Genomic DNA, 23,681 nt, shown 5'->3' with positions numbered 1-23,681 from the left:
ACGGCAAGGGTTGGAGCTGCAGCTCAGTAGTTAGGGCCTGACCAGGATCCTGTTCTCACCACCACTCAAAACAACTAAATAACACCACTTGGCCCTGAGAGAGGGCTTGTTTGGTAAAGTTTGCTCTGCAAGTGAGTATGAGTTTGGAGTCCCAGGACTCTTATAAAAAGCCAGGTGTGCCTTGTACCTGTGGAGTTGGAGGACCTTTGAGACCTGCTGGAAGCTAGGCTACCTGTATCGGTGACCTTTAGGTTCAGTGAGAGACTTTGCCTCAAAAAATAACATAGAGCTATTGAAGATGAGCGTCAATGCTGAACCTCTGCCTGCACTTGCACGCACATACATGTTCACCGGGTACCCCCCCTCCCACAGGCACACATGGAGAGATGGGGGAGGAGGAATCATGTTGGAGACTGTCCATGGCACCGTATGTGTCCTAGACCTATGGAGGCTGGGGGCAAATAGACACCTCAGATGTCCTGTCCCACCTAGACATGGTCTTGTCCAAGGTCCGAGGCAGAAAAAATACTGAAGGATTCCTGAGGCATTTTTGAAAACTGGGCAATTAATCTTCAGTTTTCCACCCTACCCAGATGGCTGACATTGCTTCCTGGGCTGGGGAAGGCTGGGAGGTTTGCAGAGAATGTTCAGCCCCATCCCACCCTTCTTGGGATAAACTAATACTGTGCTAAGTCCAATCTAGCCTTCAGTTCATGATCCTTCTGCCTCATGGTAGAGCCCTTGCCTAGAATCCCCCAGTGAGGGGCTGGGGTGTGGCTCAGTGGTAGAGCCCCTGCCTACATACACAAGGCATGAAGGTTCCATGCCAAGAATCAAGGGGTGGGGAGATGGGTGAGAAAAGAAAAAACATTGCCATCTAAAGTTTGATCTCATAGTTTTCCCACAATGAAACAGGAGATCTAGAAGATTCCAGGAGCCTTTTGAGAACAAAAGTGTTAGCTCATGGCTTTTAAACCTGAGCTAGAACTTGGTCCTTCCCATCTTTTCTCTGGCATAGATGAAATTAGGGAGGACCCTGCTGTATCGGGATGGTGACAGTTCTCACAGAACATTAAAAGTAGACACATGTTGGAAGTTGGGGGTTCCTGTGTCCCTCCTTCTTGGGTGAGTAACTACATATAAATCTTTAGGTTCCAGAAAGATCTCAGATATCCAGAGAAGAAGTCATGGTTTTCACTGTGGTTTTGGCTTGGCAAGTATCCTGTATAAAAAGTCATCGAGTTTTATGCTCTAGCTGTAGACTGAGATTTCACTGAGGTGAGATGTGCAGAGCAATAACCCACACAGACACAGGGACATGTGGTTTGCAGAGCAATAACCCACACAGACACAGGGACATGTGGTTTGCAGAGCAATGACCCACACAGACACAGGGACATGTGGTCTGCAGAGCAATGACCCACACAGACACAGGGACATGTGGTTTGGAGGCTGGGAAGTTGGGAATAACTGGTTTAATGAGTGAGTCTAGGGTATGTTTTGGGTAAGTGGTGGGTGGTGGGAGAGAATAGCAACATCTGGAATTACTGCTGATGACTGCAAGACTCTGGGGACATCTGGAATTTACTGGTGTGTGTGTGTGTGTGTGTGTGTGTGTGTGTGTGTGTGTGTGTGTGTGTGTGTATGTGTTACTCTGTCCTTCTCCCATCTCTCCCCCATCTTGCATTCCTCCTCTCTTCCCTCCATATTTCCATCTGTTTGAGATGGGGGTCTCATTCTATATCCCAACTGATCTGGAACTCATGACATTCATCCTGTATCAATAGCTTCCCAAGTGCTGGGAGAACAGGCATAGGCCTCCAGGCATGACTTACAACAGTGAAAGTCACAAGAGATGAATTATGTCTCAGTCTGCCACTAAAACTTTACTTCAGATATGAGCAGCTTATGGTATATCAATTACATGTGGTAAAGCTCTATAAATCTGGGTCTGGAGAGGTGGTTCAGTGGTCAAGCTGTTCTTCCAGAGTAGCTGGGGAGGGAGGCCAGAAGAGTGTGTCAAATCCTTGGAACTAGAGTTACAGACAATTTTGAGCCACCACGAGGTTACAGGAAGTTGAACCCAGTACCTCTCTGCAAGAGCAGCCAGTGGTTTTTGTTTTGTTTTGTTTTGTCCTGTTTTTGGATTTTTGAGGCAGGGTTTTGAGGCAGGGTTTCTCTGTGTAGCGTTGATGCCTGTCCTGGAACTTGTTCTTGTAGATCAGGATGGCCTTGAACTCACAGAGATCCACCTGCCACTGCAAGCCCCGCCCAGCCACCACCACCGCCGGCCCAGCAATGCTCCTAGCTGCTGAGCCACCCTCTGCTCTCCTCCATTGCTTTTCTCCCGGGAGCTCGCTGATCTCGTGGGTGGGTATAACATAACCACTAGCTCTTCGATCCATCTGGATGCTTTCAGCTATACTTTTAAGATCATATTTTGGGAGATGGTAGTCCGAGGTAGCATGGCTTGACCTACTGCTTCAGCCTCTGAAATGGCTAGGACTGCAGGCGTGAGCTGCCACACCCTGCTTCGGGTGTATCTTAGACTCAGTTTCTGCCCGTTTCTCCCTCTCCTCTCGTGGCGGGAATCTGTTCTCCATAATGATATCCACATTTTGGGGGGCGGTGGGGCTTTGCTCATTTTGCCTCATTCTTTTTTCCTCTCAGTTCTTTGGACTATGTAATTGCTCTCTGGAAGTTTGAATAACATTTTCCTGCGAGTTCTACTGTTGGCTCCTCTACAGGACTTGCGTTTTGGCTAAAGAAGCTCCATTGTGTGCTAGACATCCATCATGGTACCCATGAAGCCGTTTGTCTCTGACCCCAGGCCCTGGAACGTAAGTTCCTGGTAACCCCATCCAGAAATGTACAGCTGTCATTATCTCCTTGTTCTGCTATGGCTAACTGCTTTTTTTTTTTCTTCTGTAACTTGCTTACACAGATCCCCAAAGGTTGTTTTGATTGTCTTACCACTTAACTTGGCAGAACAGAACAGACTTTACTTGCTTGCATAGATATTGAAGGTCTTCATGTGGTTTCCCCTTAAAAGTCCTTCCCCAAACCTCCCTCCACGGCAGTCTCAAGTTTGGTCCCGTGATGGTTCAGTCGGCTAGCAGCTAATCCACAAACCGTTCATTATAATTAGATTGAGTTTATGGTCTTTTCCCAAGGGTCCACAAACGCCTCAACATTTGACTTTGTTGTTTTGTTTTCTCCAGCCCCACGGTTGCAAATTTGTTCTACTTTTTAAAAGTTTATTTATATTTTTAAATGTTTTATTTATGATTGTGTTTTTTGTCGTGTGAATGTGAGCATGTGTATGTGGCTATGTTTATCTGAATGTAGATACCCGTGGGAGCCAGAGGCATCAGATTTTCTGAAGTTGGAGTTCCAAGCAGTTGTGAGCTTCCCAACGTGGTCCTGGGAACAGCAGTCAGTGTTCTGTAAGAGAATTACACTCTTAACCCTGGGGCCATCTTTCCAGTCCCTTTAAAGAGTTCATTTATTTTTAATCTTGTGTATACTGGTGTGATTTGAAAAATGGCCATAGACTCCCAAGGAGTGGCATTAGTGGAGGTCTTATTGGAAAGAGTGTGTCCCTGGGGCTGGGCTTTGAGGATTCAGAAGCTCAAGCCAGGCCCAGGGCTCAGTGACTCTTCCTGCCGATCCAGTGGAGAACACTCAGCTACCTCTCCAGTAACCTGTCTGGCTATGTGCCACTATGCTTCCCGCCATGATGATAATGGTCTAAACCTCTGAACTGTAAGCCAGTCAGCCCAATTAAATCTTTCCTTTATAAGAGTTTCTGTGGTCGTGTGATATGGGAGTCCCCTCTGTGTGCTGTGATTACCATTAATGAATAAGGAAACTGCCTTGGCCTGTTGATAGGGCAGAACTTAGGTAGGTGGAGAGGACTGGACTGAATGCTGGGAGGAAGAAGGCAGAGTCAGGGAGAAGCCATGGAGATAGACATGCTGAATGCTTGCTGGTAGGCCATGACCTCATGGTGATGCACAGATTAATGGAGATGGGTTAAATAGAGATGTAGGAATTAGCCAATAAGAAGCTAGAGCTAATGAGCCAAGCAGTGATTTAAATAATGTGGTTTCTGTGTGATTATTTTGGTTCTGGGCGGCGGGGACGAACAAGCGGCCTGCTGTGACAGTCATGGTGCCTCTTCACAGCAATAGAGACCTTAACTAAGACAACTGATGTGTTTTTATGTGGAGGTGTTCGTGTGAGCACAGGTGTTTGAAGATGCCAGAGGGGTTGGATCCTCTGGAGCTGGATTACAGAGGCAGTCACCCCAGGTAGGCGTTGGGAACTGCACTTGAGAAAGCAATGTTCACTCTGAAGCACTAACCCATCTGTCCAGTTCCCCCTCTGTGCTATTTTTTTTTGTTTATTTGTTTGTTTTTTTGTTTTTTAAGACAGGATTTTTCTGTGTAGCCCTGGCTGTCCTGGAACTAGCTTGTTAGACCAGGCTGGCCTCAAACTCAGAGATCTGCCTGCCTCTGCTTTCCTGAGTGCTGGGGCTTTAGGCATGTTTCTTTATTGTTATTTTTAACCCGTTCATACTTTCTTTTTTACTACTTTATTCATTTACAATATCTTAAGCATTGTGTGTGTGGTGTGCGCACATGTGTGTGTGTACAGCCGTGGTCTTTGGTTCCTACCTGTCAGAGACAGTATCTCTCCTTTGCTGCTGTGTACGCCAGCCTCACCAGTAAGACTTTCTAGCTCTTCCTTCTCTACCACCTTTGTCAAGAAGTGCTAAGACCACACAGGCATCCACACATCGTATAGCTATCACATAAGTCCTGCGGATCCTCCCAAGCTGGGTCATTTTCTTAATCCCCTTTTATTATTATTATTATTATTATTATTAATTATTTTTGGTTTTTCGAGACAGGGTTTCTCTGCAGCTTTAGAGCCTGTCCTGGAGCTAGCTCTTGTAGACCAGGTTGGTCTCGAACTCACAGAGATCCGCCTGCTTCTGCCTCCCAAGTGCTGGGATTAAAGGCGTGCGCCACCACCGCCCGGCTTTTCCCTTTTATTATTTTAACAAGATTAATTGTATCTAGCTATTTTATATGCGTGTGTATATGTGAGTGTGATTGGCCTTGATTTCCCATCTTCCTGCTCCTCGAGCCTTCTTTGTGCTGGGATTCTGCGTCGGCTGCTCAGACATATTTACCTTTTTGTTTCATTTGAGACGGGGCTTCACCGCTTGGTACAGGATGGCCTCAAACTCTTGGCCATTCCACTGGTGTGGCCTCCTGAGTACTGAGATTATAGTTATGATCGGCAAGCCTGACCTATCTGAACAGGTGTCTAGTGGTTATCACAAAGATTTGGAGCATTCCATGAGACATCTGGTTAGTCTCACAACTGCCGTATGCCACTTGCTAGCGTCAGGGGCCACGCTTTCCTCTTCTAGATTCCGCACGATCCCTCTTTGCTCACCTGTGTTTCCCAACGGAACACTCCGCAATGATGGAGGTATCCACCTGCCTTGGACCGTGGGATGCCAACTAGTTAAATGTTACCATGAGCACTCGCGATGCAGTAAGTACAAATGAGAGATTGGTTTAAATATTACTTTGTTTGGATTCACCTAGATAGTCATATGCGGGCTGGAGATGTGGCTCAGTGGTTAAGAGCACTTGCTACTCTTGCAGAGGGCCCAGCACCCACATTAGGTGGCTTCAGGGGATCTGCTCTGGCCTCCTTGGGCACCTTCACCCATGTGATGTACACACACACATATATAAATAATTTTTTTTTTTTTTTGGTTTTTCGAGACAGGGTTTCTCTGTGGCTTTGGAGCCTGTCCTGAAACTAGCTCTTGTAGACCAGGCTGGCCTCGAACTCACAGAGATCCGCCTGCCTCTGCCTCCCGAGTGCTGGGATTAAAGGCGTGCGCCACCACCGCCCGGCTATAAATAATTTTTTAAAAATTACTTAAAGGCTAGTGGCTATTTTCTTAGACAATGAGGTTCTAGGTCACACACTGAGTTCCCAGAACCCTAGAATTCCCTGCCCACACATTCCTGACTCAGTTTTTGGCTTCCATGTTTGCCTCTCTCAGGTCTGTAGCTCACCAACAACCAAGAAAGACCAGGTCTCAGTTCAAGGGGTGAGACTGTGTGATCTACAGGGGATGAACGAAGTTCCAGCATACAGACTTGGGGTTCCTGTACATATGTGGCTGTCCCCTCCAGAGTGAGGGCCACAGACAGGGCTGGGTTACAGGGAAGGAGCTGCAGTTTGTCTCTTTATCTACACTCTTAGTGATACGACTTTTGTTGCAGACGGGGCAAAAGGTCTCATAGTGTTACTGGCATGGAATTCACTGTGTAGCCCAGGCTGGCCCTTTACTCCCAGCAATCCTCCTGCTTCAGTTCTCTAGATGTTGGAATTGCAGGTGAGGCACTGCATTTGGCTTTGGGGATGCATGCTTGCTGCTCACATGCATGTATGTGCTCCTGGAGCCTTACGGTGTCTTTATTTTTGAGACAGGGTCTCTCACTGAACCTGGGGCTCACTGATTAGGCTAGGCCTGGCTGGTCACTGAGTTCTGGGAATCCACTTGTCTCTGGCTCTCCAAGGCTGGGTTACACGCATGCTGCCACCTCTGGCTTTTATACAGGAACCGAGGATCCAAAATCAGGTTTTCTTTTTTTGTTTGTTTGTTTTTGTCTTTCCAGACAGGTTTCTCTGTGTAGCCCTGGTTGTACTGGAACTCACTCTGTAGACCAAGTTGGCCTCAAACCCACAGAGATCTGCCTATCTCAGCCTCCCAAGTGCTGGGATTAAATGCCTGTGCCACAACTGCCTGGTGGGATTTTTTTTTATTTTTTTATTTTATTTTATTTTTTGGACACAGAGTCTTGTATAACACAGGTGGCTTCAAAGTCACCAGGTAGTGAGTCTGGCCTTGAACTCTGAGCTCCTACCTCCTCATCCAAGAGCTGTGATTGCAGGTGTGTACCACCGTAGGACGTTAGGGACGGTTCTGACGGGCTGCTCTCTTCTCATCTCTATGGTGGCTATATGGATGCCCGATATAATTTTATTTACTGTAAATGGAGAAATACGCACATACACATAGCACAATTTTGAAAGTGATGTTTAAAAACTAAGGACTTTTCAGAAGAGAGTGATAAAGAGCTTGTAAGAACCAACAACATTTTCCAGACTCAACAGATTAAAGGCTTGTGCCACTACCGCCCGGCTGTTTTTTTTTTGTTTTGTTTTGTTTTTGTTTTTTTTTTTTTTTGAAATAGAACATGAAGTTGGGTAGGGAACACAAAATATGATACAAAATAAAGTATAAAGTTATGAAGGAGTAATATTTTTAATGATTAAAAAATAAACAGCTGGGCACATGCCTTTAATCCCAGCACTCAGGAGGCAGAGGTAGGCGGATCTCTGTGAGTGTGAGGACAGCCTGGTCTACAAAGTGAGTTCCAGGACAGCAGGGTTACACAGAAAAACCCTGTTTTGAAAAACCAAAACCAAAACAAACAAGAACACCAGGAAAACCAATCAAACAACAAAACAAAACGAGGGATTGGGGAGCCGTTCCGCAGTTGAGGGGACCTGGGTTTAGTGGCAGCTCACAACCGCCCATATCTCCAGTCATAGGGAATCTGACGCCCTCTTCTGGCCTCTCTGGGAACTGATTAGAATAATTTACAGACACCTGAAGGTAAAATACTGGGAACACAAAAAGGAAAAGCAAAGCAAAGACCACGGTCAGGCTCAATCTCGAGCTCTCCTCACAGACCCATAGAACCTGCACCCTTCATTCCACCCTCAACCTGACCCCGGTCACCCTTGCTCATGCTCGGAGCCCCAGCCATGCTGACCTTCCGGCCCCAGCCAGGAAGGCCGAGTTACTTCTTGGAGGAGGTTTAATTGGCTCTTTATTTAAGGCCGTTCGTTTTAGCGGGTCCCCTGGGAATTGAATTAAGACTGGAGTGGGACAGCTGGTGTTCCAGGAATAATGTGGTAACTGCAACTTCCCAGGGGCTGGAAGAAAGGTGTCTACTTATATAAGAAAGCTGGAGACAGTTCTGAAAGCAGCCAAAAAAGGAGCAGGCGTGGTGGATGGAGCCATCAATCAGGTGCCCTGAACAGGTGGAGGCTGGGGAGACACCCAGCGGAAAGCCTGGTTCTGAGCTCCAGTTACCCGCTGTGGAAATTCAACCATGACAGCTGAAGCCAGACAGGAGGGAGAGGAGGAGGGGACAGAGGCCTGAGTCAGGGAAAACATCCAGTGCAGATCACCTGAGGTGACTGACTGAAGAACCACCAGGCGGGGCCTGAAGACCAGTATCCGGAGAACCCCATCTTGTGATTGTCACAGTGGGACTCCCTGGGTCAGCAGCATCAACTTGACCACAGCTCTTGCTAGAAACACGTTCCCAGGCTTACCCTAGCGAGTGTTACGAGGAAAAAGAAGGGGGTACCAGTCATTTGCTATCATCTTCTACTTGTTGGTTATTTTCTTCCCCAGCAGTGGGGACTGAACTCAGAGTCTCCTGAAAATTGGTGAAAGCTCTACCACTGAGCCACACCCCAGCCCCTCACTGGGGGATTCTAGGCAGGGGCTCTACCTCTGAGCCACACCCCAGCCCCTCACTGGGGATTCTAGGCAGGGGCTAGAGTCACAGTCTTAACCCCTCACTTGGGTCTAGGCAGGTTCTCTGTTGCTAAGCTTTATTTTCAGACCTTAAAATTTTGTTTTGTTTTGTTTTGACATAGGGTTTCTCTGTAGCTTTGGAGCCTGTCCTGAAAGTCACTCTGTAAACCAGGTTGGCCTTGAACTCACATAGATCGCCTGTCTCTGCCTCCTAAGTGCTGGTATTAAAGGCATGCACCACCACCACTGCCTGGCAAAATTTTTTTTAATGGATTTTAAATTTTTAATTAATTTTTGAGACAGGTCTCACACTGTGCAACTCTGGCTGGCCTGGAACTCGATATGTAGATAAGGTTGGCAGGGAACTCAGAGATCCTCTTGTGTCTGCCTGCCTCTCAGTGCTGGGATTATTAAAATCATGTGCCACCATGCCTGGAAGTTTTTAAATTAAAAGCAAGTAAGCAAGCAAGCAAGCAAGCAAACAAACAAACCAGAGTCTCCCTAAGTTGCCCAGGCTGGCTTTGCGCTCATGAATTCACTGCCTGTAGTCAGCCAGCCTTTGAATTTGGGATCATTCTACCTCAGATTCCCAAGTACCTGGGATTACGGGACTGTGCTACCAGAATGGGCTTTTTTGTTGTTGCTGCTTTTGTTATTTAATAAGTTACATTTTTATTAATACATTTTGAGTTTCATATATATACAGGTATATGTAATGAATTCTTGGTTGCTTCCCCCCATCCTTTCTTATTTTCCTCCCATCCCCCTTCCTTTTTCTTTTTGACTCATGGGCTCCCTCAAACTCACAATCCCCCTGCCTCTAGCAGCTAGAGGCTAGGATCACAGGCACGCAATACTGTGCCCACCTGCAGCCAATGTTTTACCAAGTCCTCTAGTTGAATTCATTGCCCAGTAAGTCTGGGAATCACTGATCTCCCTTTGAATTTGACTCGATACAAGGCACTGCTTTGAACATTTGCCTATGTGAATTCACCAACTTACATAACAACACTGTAAACTAGGAGTCCCACCATCCATCCCTGTTGTCCTGTCTGTTGTCCTTGTCCTATGACCATACGCCTACGCCCTCTCTCTCTCTCTCTCTCTCTCTCTCTCTCTCTCTCTCTCTCTCTCTCTCTCTCTCTCTTTTCCGATACAGGGTTTCTCTGTGTAGCCTTGGCTGTCCTGGAACTCACTCTGTAGACAAAGCTGGCCACAGATTGACAGAGATCCGCCTGCTCCTGCCTACAGAATGCTGGGATTAAAGGCATGTCCCACCGCCGCCCGACATTTGCCTTTTCTAACAACAAAGCACGTCTCAGTCTGAGGCTCTTAGGATGTGTGCACCTACCTAACAAACTGCTAGTAACACAGAGCCCACACCTGCATCCAGCTCCGTGCACACCCTTTTCTGAACAAGGGGGTAATTTTTTCCTTCCCTTCATCACCATCATAATTAGATTCTATTCAATTTTCTTTTTCTTACATCTTTGTATGAGAGCAGAAAGGCCTATCCAGCCTGAACTGGTGGGTCTGGGTATATGAGAGATACAGGGGAAAATAAAAGTGTCCACAAGTGAACACTTATTAGGGAGCATCTTCTAGTTAGTAACGATTCTGCAAAAGGTGAGAATGCACACGACTAAAATCAGATGCATCATGGGACATATGCAGTAGAAGAATTATCATATAACCTTAATCTATTAATCAAAATAGAGGACCAGTCAGGCCGGACATGGTGGTGCCAACTTTTAATCCTAGCACTTGGGAAGCAGAGGCAAGAGGACCTCAGAGTTCAAGGTCAGCCTAGTTTATAGAGTTTCAGAACATCCAGGACTAGGCTGAGAGACTCTGTCTAAAAAAGAAAGAAAAAAGAGAGCCGGGCAGTGGTGAACACACCTTTAATCCCAGCATTTGGGAGACAGGAGGCTCTCTGTGAGTTTGAGGTCAGTCACGTCTACAGAACAAGTTCCAGGACAGGCCCCAAAGCTACACAGAGAAACCCTGTCTTAAAAAACAAAAACAATTAAAAAGGACAACTAATTCACACCCTTTAGTAGCTAACATCTCCTTCCTTTAGACCTCATTTAAAGATCCCCCAGGCTACACTCTAGGAATCTTGAGTAGCTTTAAAAATATTTATTGTTTTTATTTTATTTTTTTAATTTTTAAAAACTTTTTCCCATGATATTTATTGGGCTCTACATTTTTCTCTGCTCCCCTCCCTGCCTCTCCCCCCTCCCCACTTCAATCCTCTCCCAAGGTCCCCAATTTACTCAGGAGATCTTTTTATACTTTCTACTTCCCATGTAGATTATATCTATGTAAGTCTCTCTTAGTGTCCTCATTGTTGTCTAAGATCTCTGGGATTGTGGTTTGTAGACTGGCTTTCTTTGCTTTATGTTTAAAAACCACATGTGATAATTGTCTTTCTGTTTCTGTGTTATCTTACTCAAAATAATGCTTTCTAGTTCCATCCATTTTCCTTCAAAATTCAAGCTGTCATTTTTCTGTTGTATAGTACTCCATGTGTAAATGGACCACTTTTTTTTAGCCATTCTTCCATCAAGGGGCATTTAGGTTGTTTCCAGGTTCTGGCTATGACAAATGAAGCTGCTATGAACATAGTTGAGCACATGTCCTTGTGGCACGATTGAGAATCCTTTGGATATATACCCAAAAGTGGTATTATTGGGTCTTGAGGAAGGTTGTTTCCTAATTTTCTGAGAAATCGCCACACTGACATTCAAAGGGGTTGTACCAGCTTGCATTCCCACCCTCCCTTTTCCCCACAACCTCTCCAGCATAAGTTGTCATCAGTATTTTTGATCTTGGCCATTCTTACAGGTGTAAGATGGAATCTCAGAGTTGTTTTGATTTGCATTTCTCTGATGACTAAAGATGTTGAACATTTTTTTTAAGTGCCTTTCAGCCATTTTAGATTCCTCTGTTGAGAGTTCTCTGTTTAGGGCTGTACTCCATTTTTATATAGGATTATGTGATCTTTTGGTGTCCAATTTCTTGAGTTCTTTGTATATTTTGGAGATCAGACCTCTGTCTGATGTGGGGTTAGTGAAGATCTTTTCCCATTCTCTAGGATGTCATTTTGTCTTGTTGACCATGCCGTTTGCTTTACAGAAGCTTTTCGGTTTCAGGAGGTCCCATTTATTAATTGTTTCTCTTAGTGTCTGTGCTGCTGGGGTTCTATTTAGGAAGTGGTTCCCTGTGTCAGTGTGTTCAAGTGTACTTCCCACTTTCTCTTCTATAAGGTTCAGTGTGGCTGGCTTTATGTTGAGGTCTTTGATCCATTTGGACTTGAGTTTTGTGCATGGTGATAGATATGGGTCTATTTTCATTCTTCTACATGTTGATATCCAGTTATGCCAGCACCACTGGTTAAATATGCTTTCTTTTTTCCATTTGCTATTTTTTGCTTCTTTATCAAATATTAGGTGTTCGAAGATGTGTGGATTGATATCCGGGTCTTCTATTCAGTTCCATTGGTCCTCCTGTCTGTTCTTATGCCAGTACCAGGCTGTTTTCAGTACTGTAGCTCTGTAGTAGAGTTTGAAGTCAGGGATTGTGATGCCTCCAGAAGTTCTTTTATTGTTCAGGATTGTTTTGGCTATCCTGTTTTTTTTTTCTTTTCCAAATGAAATTGAATATCATTTTTTTTCGAGGTCTTTGAAGAATTTTGCTGGGATTTTGATGGGCATTGTGTTGAATCTGTTATTGTTTTTGAGCTATACATTTTTCTCCGATCCCCTCTTTCCCTCCCCTTCCTGGTCTGCCCTCTCCCATGACCCCCACACTCCCAGTTTACTCAGGAGATCTTTTTAGGTTTTCTTTGCTAATTCCTACTTTTTCATATGAATTTGTTCCTTAAGGGCACAGTTTCAATAATTGCTTAAGGACGGGTTTGATATACAACTTGAATTAGATCATGTGACTAAGTCATATGCCTGTGTTCTGATCCTGACAACTCAACAAATGATGCCTGGATTGACTGAAAAGAGGGTGACGGTGGTCGAGAGGGACCATGGATGTAGGCCGTTTAATTACTCTTCACTCATGCATTCTAACACGTGTGTGTATGTGTGCGCAGGTGGGCACAGGTGTGTGTGACCCATACGTGGAAATGCATGCAGAGGACGGTTTTGTGGCTTTGTTCTCCAGGTGTGGAGACACGCCCCTTTTCCTGCTGAGCCACCTCTTCCTCCCCTCTTATGCCTTTTGCTTGAACACGTGTTGGCCATGTTTTGCTCCGCAGCCCATCTTTCTTTAGGCTGCGAGGGAACTGCTGTGCTTGGTTGGCAGTGTTGGTAGCAGACATGGGCATGCTTGAGGAATCCAAGCACAAAAGAAGAAGATCCAGGGCTGGAGAGATGGCTCAGAGGTTAAGAGCATTGCCTGCTCTTCCAAAGGTCCTGAGTTCAATTCCCAGCAACCACATGGTGGCTCACAACCATCTGTAATGGGGTCTGGTGCCCTCTTCTGGCCTGCAGTCATACACACAGATAGAATACTGTATACATAATAAATAAATAAATATTTTTTTTAAAAAAAGAAGAAGATCCAATGGACTGAGTCATTTTAAAAACCACTTTTGTAGCATCATTCTTAGTAAGAGATTTTCACATGGAATTCCTTGTTGTAACAACATATCTAGGATTTGTATTTGAATTTTTTCAGAGTGGTATGATTAAATCCCTTAGAAGCTTCAAAACCATCATTATAAGGTATAATTAATCACTTCTATGCATAAGTATAATGAAATAGCTATTTTAAGCATACAGATTTTTTCTGTTTTTTTCCCCTTTTTTTCTGAAACAGTGTTTCTTCTCTCAGTAGCTCTGGATGCTGTCCTGGAATATGCTGGCCTCAAACTCAGAGAGATCGACCTGCCTCTTCCCCGTGAGTGCTGGGATTAAAGGTGTGTGATACCACTGCTTGACTAAGCATACAGATTTTTCTATTTTATAGTAGACATTTTTTACATTGATATCCATAATGCATACTACATGTCCTGTTAGAATGGACTGTTACAGATGAGTCATATGGTTCTTCTTGTGCACACTGACTAACAATGTGGTGGACGTCATCTTGTTCACAGTGGTGAATAGTTTGTGCAAGTGGATCAGTCTCCCCAGCGAGAAAAGCACTATTTTAATGTAAAGAGTCATGATCATTTGGTCACATGTGTATACATGATTTGTGGGGTTCCAGTCTCATTTTTATTAGCATGTTCCAGGAAAAGATTTTATTCCCTCTTGTTTCCTTTCTGTAACAATTTTGGGGACATTAGTCTCTCTCTCTCCTCTCTCTCTCTCTCTCTCTCTCTCTCTCTCTCCTCTCTCTCTCTCTCTCTCCTCTCTTTTTCTCTCTCCCCTCTCTCTTTCTCTCTCTCCCCTCTCCCTCTCTCTCTCTCTCTCTCCCTCTCTCTCCCCCCTCTCTCTCTCCCTCTCTCTCTCCCTTTCTCTCCCTCCCCCCTCTCTCTCTTTCCCTGTGTATGTGTTTGTGTGTTTAGGAGCACATGTGTGAGTTTCACTTCCTAGTCCTTCTACCTGGGTTGTCATTCTGAAAAGCAAAGCTGTAGTTTTAATCAGGAATGTATTAACAAACAGTAACACCTTTGAGGAGTATCCATTCCTTTCAGGTGGAGCTGTGATGAAGTTCAATAGATTCTATATAACTTATATTGACTTGTTTCTAATGTATTTCAGACTGTGGACAGTCATTCTGAGGAACTTATTTCCTGCACTGGGCCTGTTTTCCTCACCGGACCCCTGTCCATTCTCGCCGCAGAACAGGGCAACTCTGACAGCTGCCAGACCCTGACTTTATGCCCCAGGCTCCTGCAGGCTCTCTGGCCTTTGGCTCTTGCTCAGGCTTGCTGAAGTCTCAAGGCTTTCCAAGTGACTTAGTGTGGACAGAAGTTTCTGTCCTGCCCGGTCCCGCAGCCCTTCAACCCCAAGGAAACACACAGAGGTCTACATTAACTATAAACTGGTTGGCCTATTAGCTCAGGCTTCTTATAACTTTTATAACTTATATTAGCCCATAATTGTCTGTGTTAGCCAATTTTGGCCTTTTGAGAATTATCCATACTAATATCCACAGCAGCCATCCCGGTTTACAATCCCACAAACTGAAGGAGCCTCCCCCCTTTATCAACGTCCTTTCCAGCATTTATTCTCAGTTGTTTTCTTGATTTTAGACATTTTCTGAGTTGGTAAAAATGAAACCAAACATTCTTAACAATTTGCATTTACCCAATTGTTAAGGACAATGAAAATTTTAAGGTATTTCTTAGCTATATTTATTTTTTTTTTGAGAACTCTGTTCAGATGAATAGCACATTTTCCCATGACCTCCACACTCCCAATTTACTCAGGCGATCTCGTCTTTTTCTCCTTCCTATGTGGAAAATTAATTTTTTTTAAGACAGGGTTTTTTTGTAGCTTTGGAGCCTGTCCTGGAACTAGCTCTTGTAGACCAGGCTGGCCTTGAACTAACAGAGATCTGCCTCTGCCTCCCGAGTGCAGGGATTAAAGGCATACATCACCACAGCCCAGCAAGAAAATTAAAATTTTATAATTGTTTTGTCTGCAAGCGTGTATGTGTACCATGCATGTGCCTGGCGTCCTCTAAGGTCAGAAGAGGACACTGGAACCCTGAAACTGGAGTTAGAGGCAGCTGTGAGACACTGTGGGTGTTGAGAACTAAACTATGTCTTCTGTGAGAGCAAGAAGTGCTCGTAACTGCTGAGCAGTCTCTCCAGCTCCATTTAATGTGTGTGTGTGTGTGTGTGTGTGTGTGTGTGTGTGTGTGTGTGTGTGAGAAATGGATTTCCTTTGGTTTGAGCCTATGTAGCCAAGTCTTTCTATCCACAATCAAAGAGGTCTTGACTGGAGCCCACAGGTCAGTGTATCATAGTTAACCTTTTGGAGCTTGTAGGTAACTGGCCCTGTGTTGAGGCCTGGAAACTGGGCAGGAGGACTGCAAACTGTGGCGTAGGTAGTTCTAGGACAGCATGGGCTACATAAAGAGGCCCTGAAGAATTTTTTTTAAAGACAGGGTTTCTCTGTGTAGCCTTAGAACCCTCTTTGTGAAGGGTCTAGAAATAAGAATATAGAAATGTAGGTACCAGAAATTAGAATGTAGAGAGAAAGACATATAAAGTTGTAAACCTAGACAAACTACCAACAGCTTTCTCTGGAGTTTAAGGATCGATTATCCACAGTGGCTTATTTTCTCAGCTGCTTAAGGATCTATTGACAGCAGTGGGTTATTTCATTTTACAACTGGCTGCTCTGTTTACAAGACCAAGCATCCCTCTGCGAACTGAGAGTCCTAAGATAACACCGCAGCCACCCAACCCGAGATTAACAACAGATATGAGCTGAGCTAACTTTTAAATAATGGGGTGTACCTGACTTTTGGGTTGTGCATTTTCCTATAACCTTCCCTGCTGTACGAAACTGGCAATGTCAGGGGAGTGCAGAGCTTTGGTAAACACCATCAGGGAATGCTAGGGAAAAACAATGGACTAAATACAAACACCAGTCTAACTAAAAAACTCTGGAAATGAAAATTGTGAAAAAGAAAAAAGAAAAAAAGGCAATTTGTATCTGTTTTACCTCCAGATTGTAAAGACCCCTTTGTTCATGCCTACTGCTCGTTGCTATAAAAGGGGGAGTTCGGAAACGGTCCTCTGCCACAGCCTCCCAAGCCCATCTCTGGCTGTGGTCTCTGCTAGCTATTAAGCTTTTTGTGCCCTATGGAGATTTTTTAATTTTTTTTCCTGGACTACAGTTTGCTTCTGGTTTAATAGACTTTGGTGGTCTGTCCCCATCTTTGTGGGACCCCCATAGACCCAACACTTTGTAGACCAGGCTGGCCTCAAACTCACAGAGATCTGCCTGTCTCTGCCTCCTGAGTGCTGGGATTAAAGGCATAAGCCACCACCACCCGGCATTTTATATATTTTGTTTGGTTTTGGTTTTTCGAGACAGGGTTTCTCAGTAGCTATGGAGCCAGTCCTGGAACTCGCTCTATAGACCAGGCTGGCTTTGAACTCACAGAGATCCACTCTACCTGCTTCTGCCTCCTTCATTGAATAATTTTTTTTTTAAAAAAAATATGTAGTATGCACACACACATTTCTATCACCTAGTACATGCCCTGTTGCAGTGAGTGGACCAGTCACTCAGCATTACTCAGTCCTCCTGGGAATGCAAATGTGTGGGCCCTGCCCCAGGTCAGTCCAGGGCTGTGAGGTCAGAGCATCCTTTCAGGAATGAGCACAGTGACACCTCCCACTGATTTCATTTGAGCTAGCTAGCTAAACTGGCCTGCCTCTCCAACTGCAATTGCTGTTGGTGTCTGGGGTCTGGGTTGGGTGCTTCCAGGTTCTTAGGCTTCTCAAGACTGTCATAGGCTGAAGAGATGACTCAGTGGTGAAGAGCACCACACAGATTCTGAGGACCTGCATTCAGTTCCCAGCACAAACCAGGCAGCTCATAACCTCCTGGAAGTTGAGCTCCAGGGGAGCTGACACCTCTGGCCTCCATGGCTCCTGCACTGGTGCCCGCTCATGCATACCATCTCCTTCCTCGACAATGAAATAAAAGCCTACACAGATTTCAAAGCAGCAAGGAAACCATCCAAAGCAAAGTGACAGCACCCATCAAAATACACTGCAGGACAGCAGTGGGTGACAAGAGTTAAGACACTCAAGGGTGGGGCTGTGACGTGTTAGCTCTTGCTAAGGACCTAGGTTGGCTCACAACTGCCTAACTTTAGTTCCAGGTGATCCAATGCCCTCTTCTGGCCTCCACAGTCACATTCATAAAGACACATAAATAATAAACCCAGAAAAAATAGGTGGCCAGCTCCTGAGGAACACCTGAGATTGTCTTGTACACACACACACAGTGTAACTGGACATATGTCAATGACTAACTGAAGAATATCAAAGGAAAAAATGGATTATTTTATGCATAAGTGCTCTGTCTGCATGTATGTTTGTGTGCCACATATGTGCCTCGTGGTCAGAAGAGGCTATCAGATCCCCTGAACTGGATTTACAGTTGTTAACAGTCATGTGCATACTGGGAGCCAAACAGTGTCTTCTGCAAGAACAATTGTTCTTAATCACTGAGCCATTTAATCAGCTCCTTTCTGACAGGTTATTTTTTGGTGACTTTAAAATGGGTGACTGTTCCAGGGACTGGAAGGCAGGGAAGGGGATCCTGGGAGCAAGCTGGCTGGCCAGAACAACAGCATCCGTGAGCTCTGGGTTCAAGTGAGAGACCCTCGATGCTAACTCACGTACATGAAACTGCATGGACTTCTCTACATGTGAAGACACACACATAGATGCTGACATTCATGTGCATGAAAATGCATGGATATTTCCACACATGAAGACATACATGTAAATGCTGATACTCATGGACATGAAAATGCATGGGCACCTCCACACATGAAGATAAACATGTAAACATTGACACTCGTGTACATGAAAATGCATGGATACTTCCACACGTGATACACACACATAGATGCTGACAGAGGGGCTGGAGGCTAGCGGAACTCAAGTCCAGTACAAGCTCCTGAGACCTTCCTTGGGAAGACCGTGGAGAATCTCTGGATGAGACCCTTTGTTTGAGACAGGATGTAGCCCATGGTGGCCTCAAAACTGTCATCTTGCTGTCCTAGCCTCCCAGAGGGCTGGGAGTACAGGCATGTGTCACATCTACCCAGGAAGAGACAAATAGCAAATTCAGACACCTGGGATGAGCAGCTGGGAGAGAGAAGCAAGAAGAACGCACCAAAAAGAACACACACCAAAAGCAGCGACGACAGGAGGTCCAGAGGACCCTGGACCAGTGTGGCTCAGCTGAACAGCCAAAACACAAACGGTCAATGTAATCCCAATTTATTATTAAAATTTTGTTGCATTAAAAATTTACATTTTTGGGTACGAATGTCATGTGCCACAGCACCTGTATGGAAGTCAGAGAACAAGTTGAGGGTGCTGGTTCTTTCCTTCCATTATGTGGGTCCTGGGGCTTGAACTGAGGTCCTCAGGCTTGGCAACAAGCATTGTCATCTGCTAAGTCATTTTGCTGGCCCTAATTTTAAATTTTCTAGTAGCCACATAATAAAAATAAAAACAATATAAGTAAAGTTAATTTTAATAATATATTTTATTTAACCCAAGATATCCAAAATATTACCATATCAACATGTGAGCAATATAAAAAATTATTTTTTTTTGTACCACATCTTTCAAATCAGGTGGGTATTTTACACTTAAAATATATCTCAATTCACACAAGCCATATTCTCAAGTGCTCCAAGCCACACTGATCCTGGTGGCCAATGACTGAACAGTACAGCCAGGCCCTCACTATGCCAGGCCGTCGCATCCTGGGCCCCTTAGAAGTGTGGTATCTTGGGCCCTTTCCAGATCCCAGAGAAGTCAAATGCACATTCAAGACTGAGGAAATGAGCCAGTTCTGCTAACACTTCTGTGGCTGCCTATTGCTCTCGTGCTAAGTGCCTAGATACTGAGCTTGGCAACCATCCATCCATCCATCCATCCATCCATCCATCCATCCACATCCATCCATCCACACATCCATCCACACATCCATCCACCCATCCTCCATCCATCCATCCATCCATCCATCCATCCACCCATCCATCCACACATCCATCCATCCATCCACCCACCCATCCATCCACCCACCCACCCATCCACCCATCCATCCCACTCAGGCATCATCCTAATGTCACTCACTCCACACATGGTCCCTGAGCACTGAGTGCCAGGACCTATGGTGGGTGGTCTGGGTGGTGCGGGGACACAGCAGGCAGATAGGCCTGACTCGCACCTTTTGAAGGTCCCAGGCAGGCAACAGTGATCATCCGTGACCAGTGTGGATGCCATGTGCTTCACAGTTTCTGTGAGCGAGGGGCATCCCAGGAGGCCTGACCTGGCCAGGGTGGACAGGGATCCAGAAACTAAGCCAAATAAGGGAAGAGGCCACAACTGTGGCAAGCAGCCATCAACAGATTAAATGTCCTACTGCAGGGGACAGGACTGCCAAGCAACCTAGCCTGCTGTTAAGATGGATCACTTTCAGGCCGTACAGAGGCAAGGAGACAGGCCCCAAGCATAAGATTACAGGAAGATCTCCAGGGCGACATGACACCATGCTCAGAAAAGTGGGATAAAGGGGACAGAGGACTAGGAAGGTACTCAGCTGGCCAGCAGAGGAGTAACCTGGGTCAGAGAACCCTGGTGAGCCTTTCTTTAAAAAGTCCTTCCATTAGCCAGGCATGATGGCACACACTTTTAATCCCAGCACTTGGAAGACAGAGGCGGGCTGATCTCTGTGAGTTCAAGACCAGTCTGGTCTACACAGTGAGTTTCTACCACGACTACACTGAGACTGTAGCTTAGGCTCACTGTGTGGTTCTTCTATGAAACATACATGAGTTTGCTCTGACATCTGAGCAGGGGATCAAACAGCAGGAAGAGATGAATGGGGGCTTTGGGGACACAGGGGTGTGAGTCTTCTGTGTCCTGTTTTCTTCAGGACAGCGGAGGACTCTGGAGTTCCAGCCACTGGTGAAGGAAGGCATTGACACTCCTCCTCTCACAGGTATCAAGGAGGGGAGTGTCTAACTGGCACCCAGGACCCAGAGAGCTGCCTTCAAATTCGGAACCTGAAAGCTTGAGCCTGGAGGCAGAGGCAGGAGAATCCGGAGGCAAGGTCAGAGCACACAGTGAGCCTAGGCTACAGGAGACCTTGTCTTCTCTCTCTCTCCCTTTTGAGACAGGTCTCACTGGGTAGCTCCCAGTTGGCCTGGAACTCTCTGTGTAGACCAGGCAGGAACTGAATTCAGAGCTCTGCCTGACTCTGCCTCCCAATCACTAGGATTAAAGCTGACCCACCATACCTGGTTTTTATTATTTTATTATTATTTTTTTTTTTTTTGGTTTTTCGAGACAGGGTTTCTCTGTGGCTTTGGAGCCTGTCCTGGAACTAGCTCTGTAGACCAGGCTGGTCTCTGAACTCACAGAGATCCGCCTGCCTCTGCCTCCCGAGTGCTGAGATTAAAGGCGTGTGCCACCGCCGCCCGGCTATACCTAGTTTTTGGAAAATATTTTCTGTGTATGAAGGTTTTGCTTGCATGTATGTATGCGCCCCACATGTGTGCTGGGCCCGCAGAGGGCACTGTGCTCTCTGGAAGTCAAGTTATGAGCTCCATGTGGGTCCTCCATAAGAGCGGCAAGTGCTCTCCTTAACTGCAGTCATCTCTCAGCCCCAAGACTCCTCTCTCCAGCCAACAAACAGGTGATAAGTTTACACTCCAAATGCCTCACTGAGAATCCGGGAAAGCAAAGGTGACTACCCACTGGGGCTGTTCCAAGGTGACTGAATCTTGGCTGTGGTGTGGCTGAGGCTCCAGGCCCGGGTTCTATTCCCAGTGTGTCTTCTGGGAAAACTATGCAGTAACTGCAAGCTTACGAAGGGCTCAGGACTGCTTGGTTTGGAGAACTTGTCTACTTGGAGTAGGCAGTTATCATTGCAATTTGGGCTTCTGAGACCAGCTGGTCTCAACCTTATGATCTTCCCGCCTCTGCCTCTCAAGTGCTGGGACAGGCCTGACTCACCACAACTGGCCAGCAGCCACTGTCATAGCAAGTGTCCACCACGCAGATCACTCTGAGACAGCCCAAGTAGCCACACTGACAATCATGGACGCCAACCTGCTATCCTCACGGCGGCCAACACCCAAAGAACCCGTCAGCTATCCAGATGCTGCGACACTGGCACAAGTCAGGTGACATCTGGAGATGCTTGGTGGGACAGCTGGCATGTGTGTAAGGGACAGGAGCTGCAGTGTAGATGTGTTTCAAGAGGCCTTGCAGGCCCGACTGTGACACACCCCTTCCCCTCTAGGGCCTTGCAGTAATGAAGCAGTTTTTGGAGGCTCTTTTCCCTGTGGCTAAACACTATCCAACTTCTTCAGTTAACTCTTCCTTACACCAGTTATACCGGGCTGGAAAGGGGGTTGGGAACGGGAAAGAATCGCAGAGGATGAGGTTGAGTGACAGAGGGAGGTGGAAGCTCCAGCAGACAGACTGGGCGGGCCGATGACCATGCTGCGGTGGCGAAGGAGACAAGCTCAGAATGAAGAGCAGGCTCTCTCTGGTGACCATGCAAGGGCTACTCTGAGAGAGGGTAGGGTGAGGCAGCATGTAGAAATTAGGGCCCAAGGATTAGTAGGGGCAGAGGCTGTTTACCAGGTTTCAGGGCCAGGAGAAGACAATACCAGCAGAGGCAGGAAATGATGGCCCAGGGGTGAGGAGAGCCCTACATAGGAGAAACTGGGGAAACGGGGATTTGCTGGATGCTGTCTCTGGGACCAGCAAAAGGACAGAGTCTGGTTGCAGGGAGAAGCCTCAAAATGCAGGCCTGGCCACGTTGCTAGGTTCCGCAACACAGACTCCACAGAGCAGTCAGAAAGGACAAAGAAAGGACAAAGGAACAGGAGCCTGTGTGGATCCTGGGTGCTGACCTGGGTCAGAGACACGCACACGGGAACACAGCTGTGCATATGTGTGGGGCTACAGATGCGTGATATTAGCTGACAGCAGGACAGGAGGCAGCCACACATCTCAAGTCTAGACCTGAGTCTAACACCGCTCTCCTGTAGAAGGGTTCAGAGTTGCTGAGGAAAGACCGAGAGCCTGCAGCGTGATGCAGCGCAGAGAGGAAGCTCAAGAAGAGGAGGCAGAGAGAACGCAGGAGTCTGCCTGGAAGGCAACAGCAACTTGAACAAAACACACGGAATCACAACAGTGCTCTAGACCAGATGGTAAATGGATACCCTGAGAGTTTATGCTGACACAGACTGTTGCAGAAATAGACAAAGGGAAGGCAAATACAAGAGTTCTCATTAGGACGCCACAGTGGTCGCTATAGGCCAGGTCCCTGGGGAGCACCAACAGCATCCTCCTGAATTTGTTAGTTACTGCGGACTATGCCCTGGAAGGTGTGAACGCAGCTCAGGTGCATGTGTTGGAAGTTTGGCCGCCTGGCCTTCACTATGATGAGGTCACGGGGTGTGCTCTCCAATAGAACTAAGTTCTTGTAAGACCCCAGTTCTCTCAAATATTAGTAAAAAAGCAAGCCTGCCAGCTCCTCACTGTCTGGCTTCCTACCTCTCCATCGACCCCTTTCCCACATGTTCCTTGCCATGATGATGTCTACCTCAAATCATGAAAAAAGGGGGGCATCTGGTCTTGGAGTTTCAGTTTCCCAAACTTAGCTCTTCTCTTTATACATTACCCAGCCTCAGGCACTTCGTTAGGGCAACAGAAAGCAGACCACTGCGCTATAGTTGAACACACGGGCACAAATCCTTGTGATAGCTTCTTCCTTCGGGAACTGCAGCTTAACGCTCCTCACTCTGAGCGTGGACTGAAGTCAGTGACCACTTCTTACAAAAAGAGGATAGGAGAACAGAAATCCTACAGCTGGGAAATCTGCAGACTGAGTGAAGGGTCATGGTCATCGGCACCACCTCAGCACACTTTCCAGAATTTAAATCCCAACCTAACCATGAGAAGAATACCTAACAGACAGACAGAGCAGCACGCTGTGCACTCCTGACCACCATCTTTGGAAAGCATCATAGAGACAAGGGAAGAATGAGAAACGGTCCCACAAGGAAGGATACATGCGCTATGGCCTCCTGGGCTGGATCCTGAACAGAAAAAGGGAGAGGTGTGGCTAGGACATGGGTGAAGGGAGTGCCAGTCAATGGGGGGGGGTCTGATGAAAGACACCGACACCAGGGGAGCCAGGTATGCCTGGGGACAGCCTCTGCATGACCCCGACATTTTCCCACAAGGCTAAAGTGATGGATAGGAAGTTCCCCCTCTACTAACTTGGCTACAGTGGTCCTGTGCCCTCATTTGACTTCTGTAGACCTTACCCAT

This window comes from Arvicola amphibius, chromosome 8 (assembly GCF_903992535.2).
Source record: "Arvicola amphibius chromosome 8, mArvAmp1.2, whole genome shotgun sequence".
NCBI lineage: Eukaryota > Metazoa > Chordata > Mammalia > Rodentia > Cricetidae > Arvicola > Arvicola amphibius.
The sequence above is the reverse complement of the archived record's forward strand: the minus strand, read 5'-3'. Positions refer to the sequence as shown.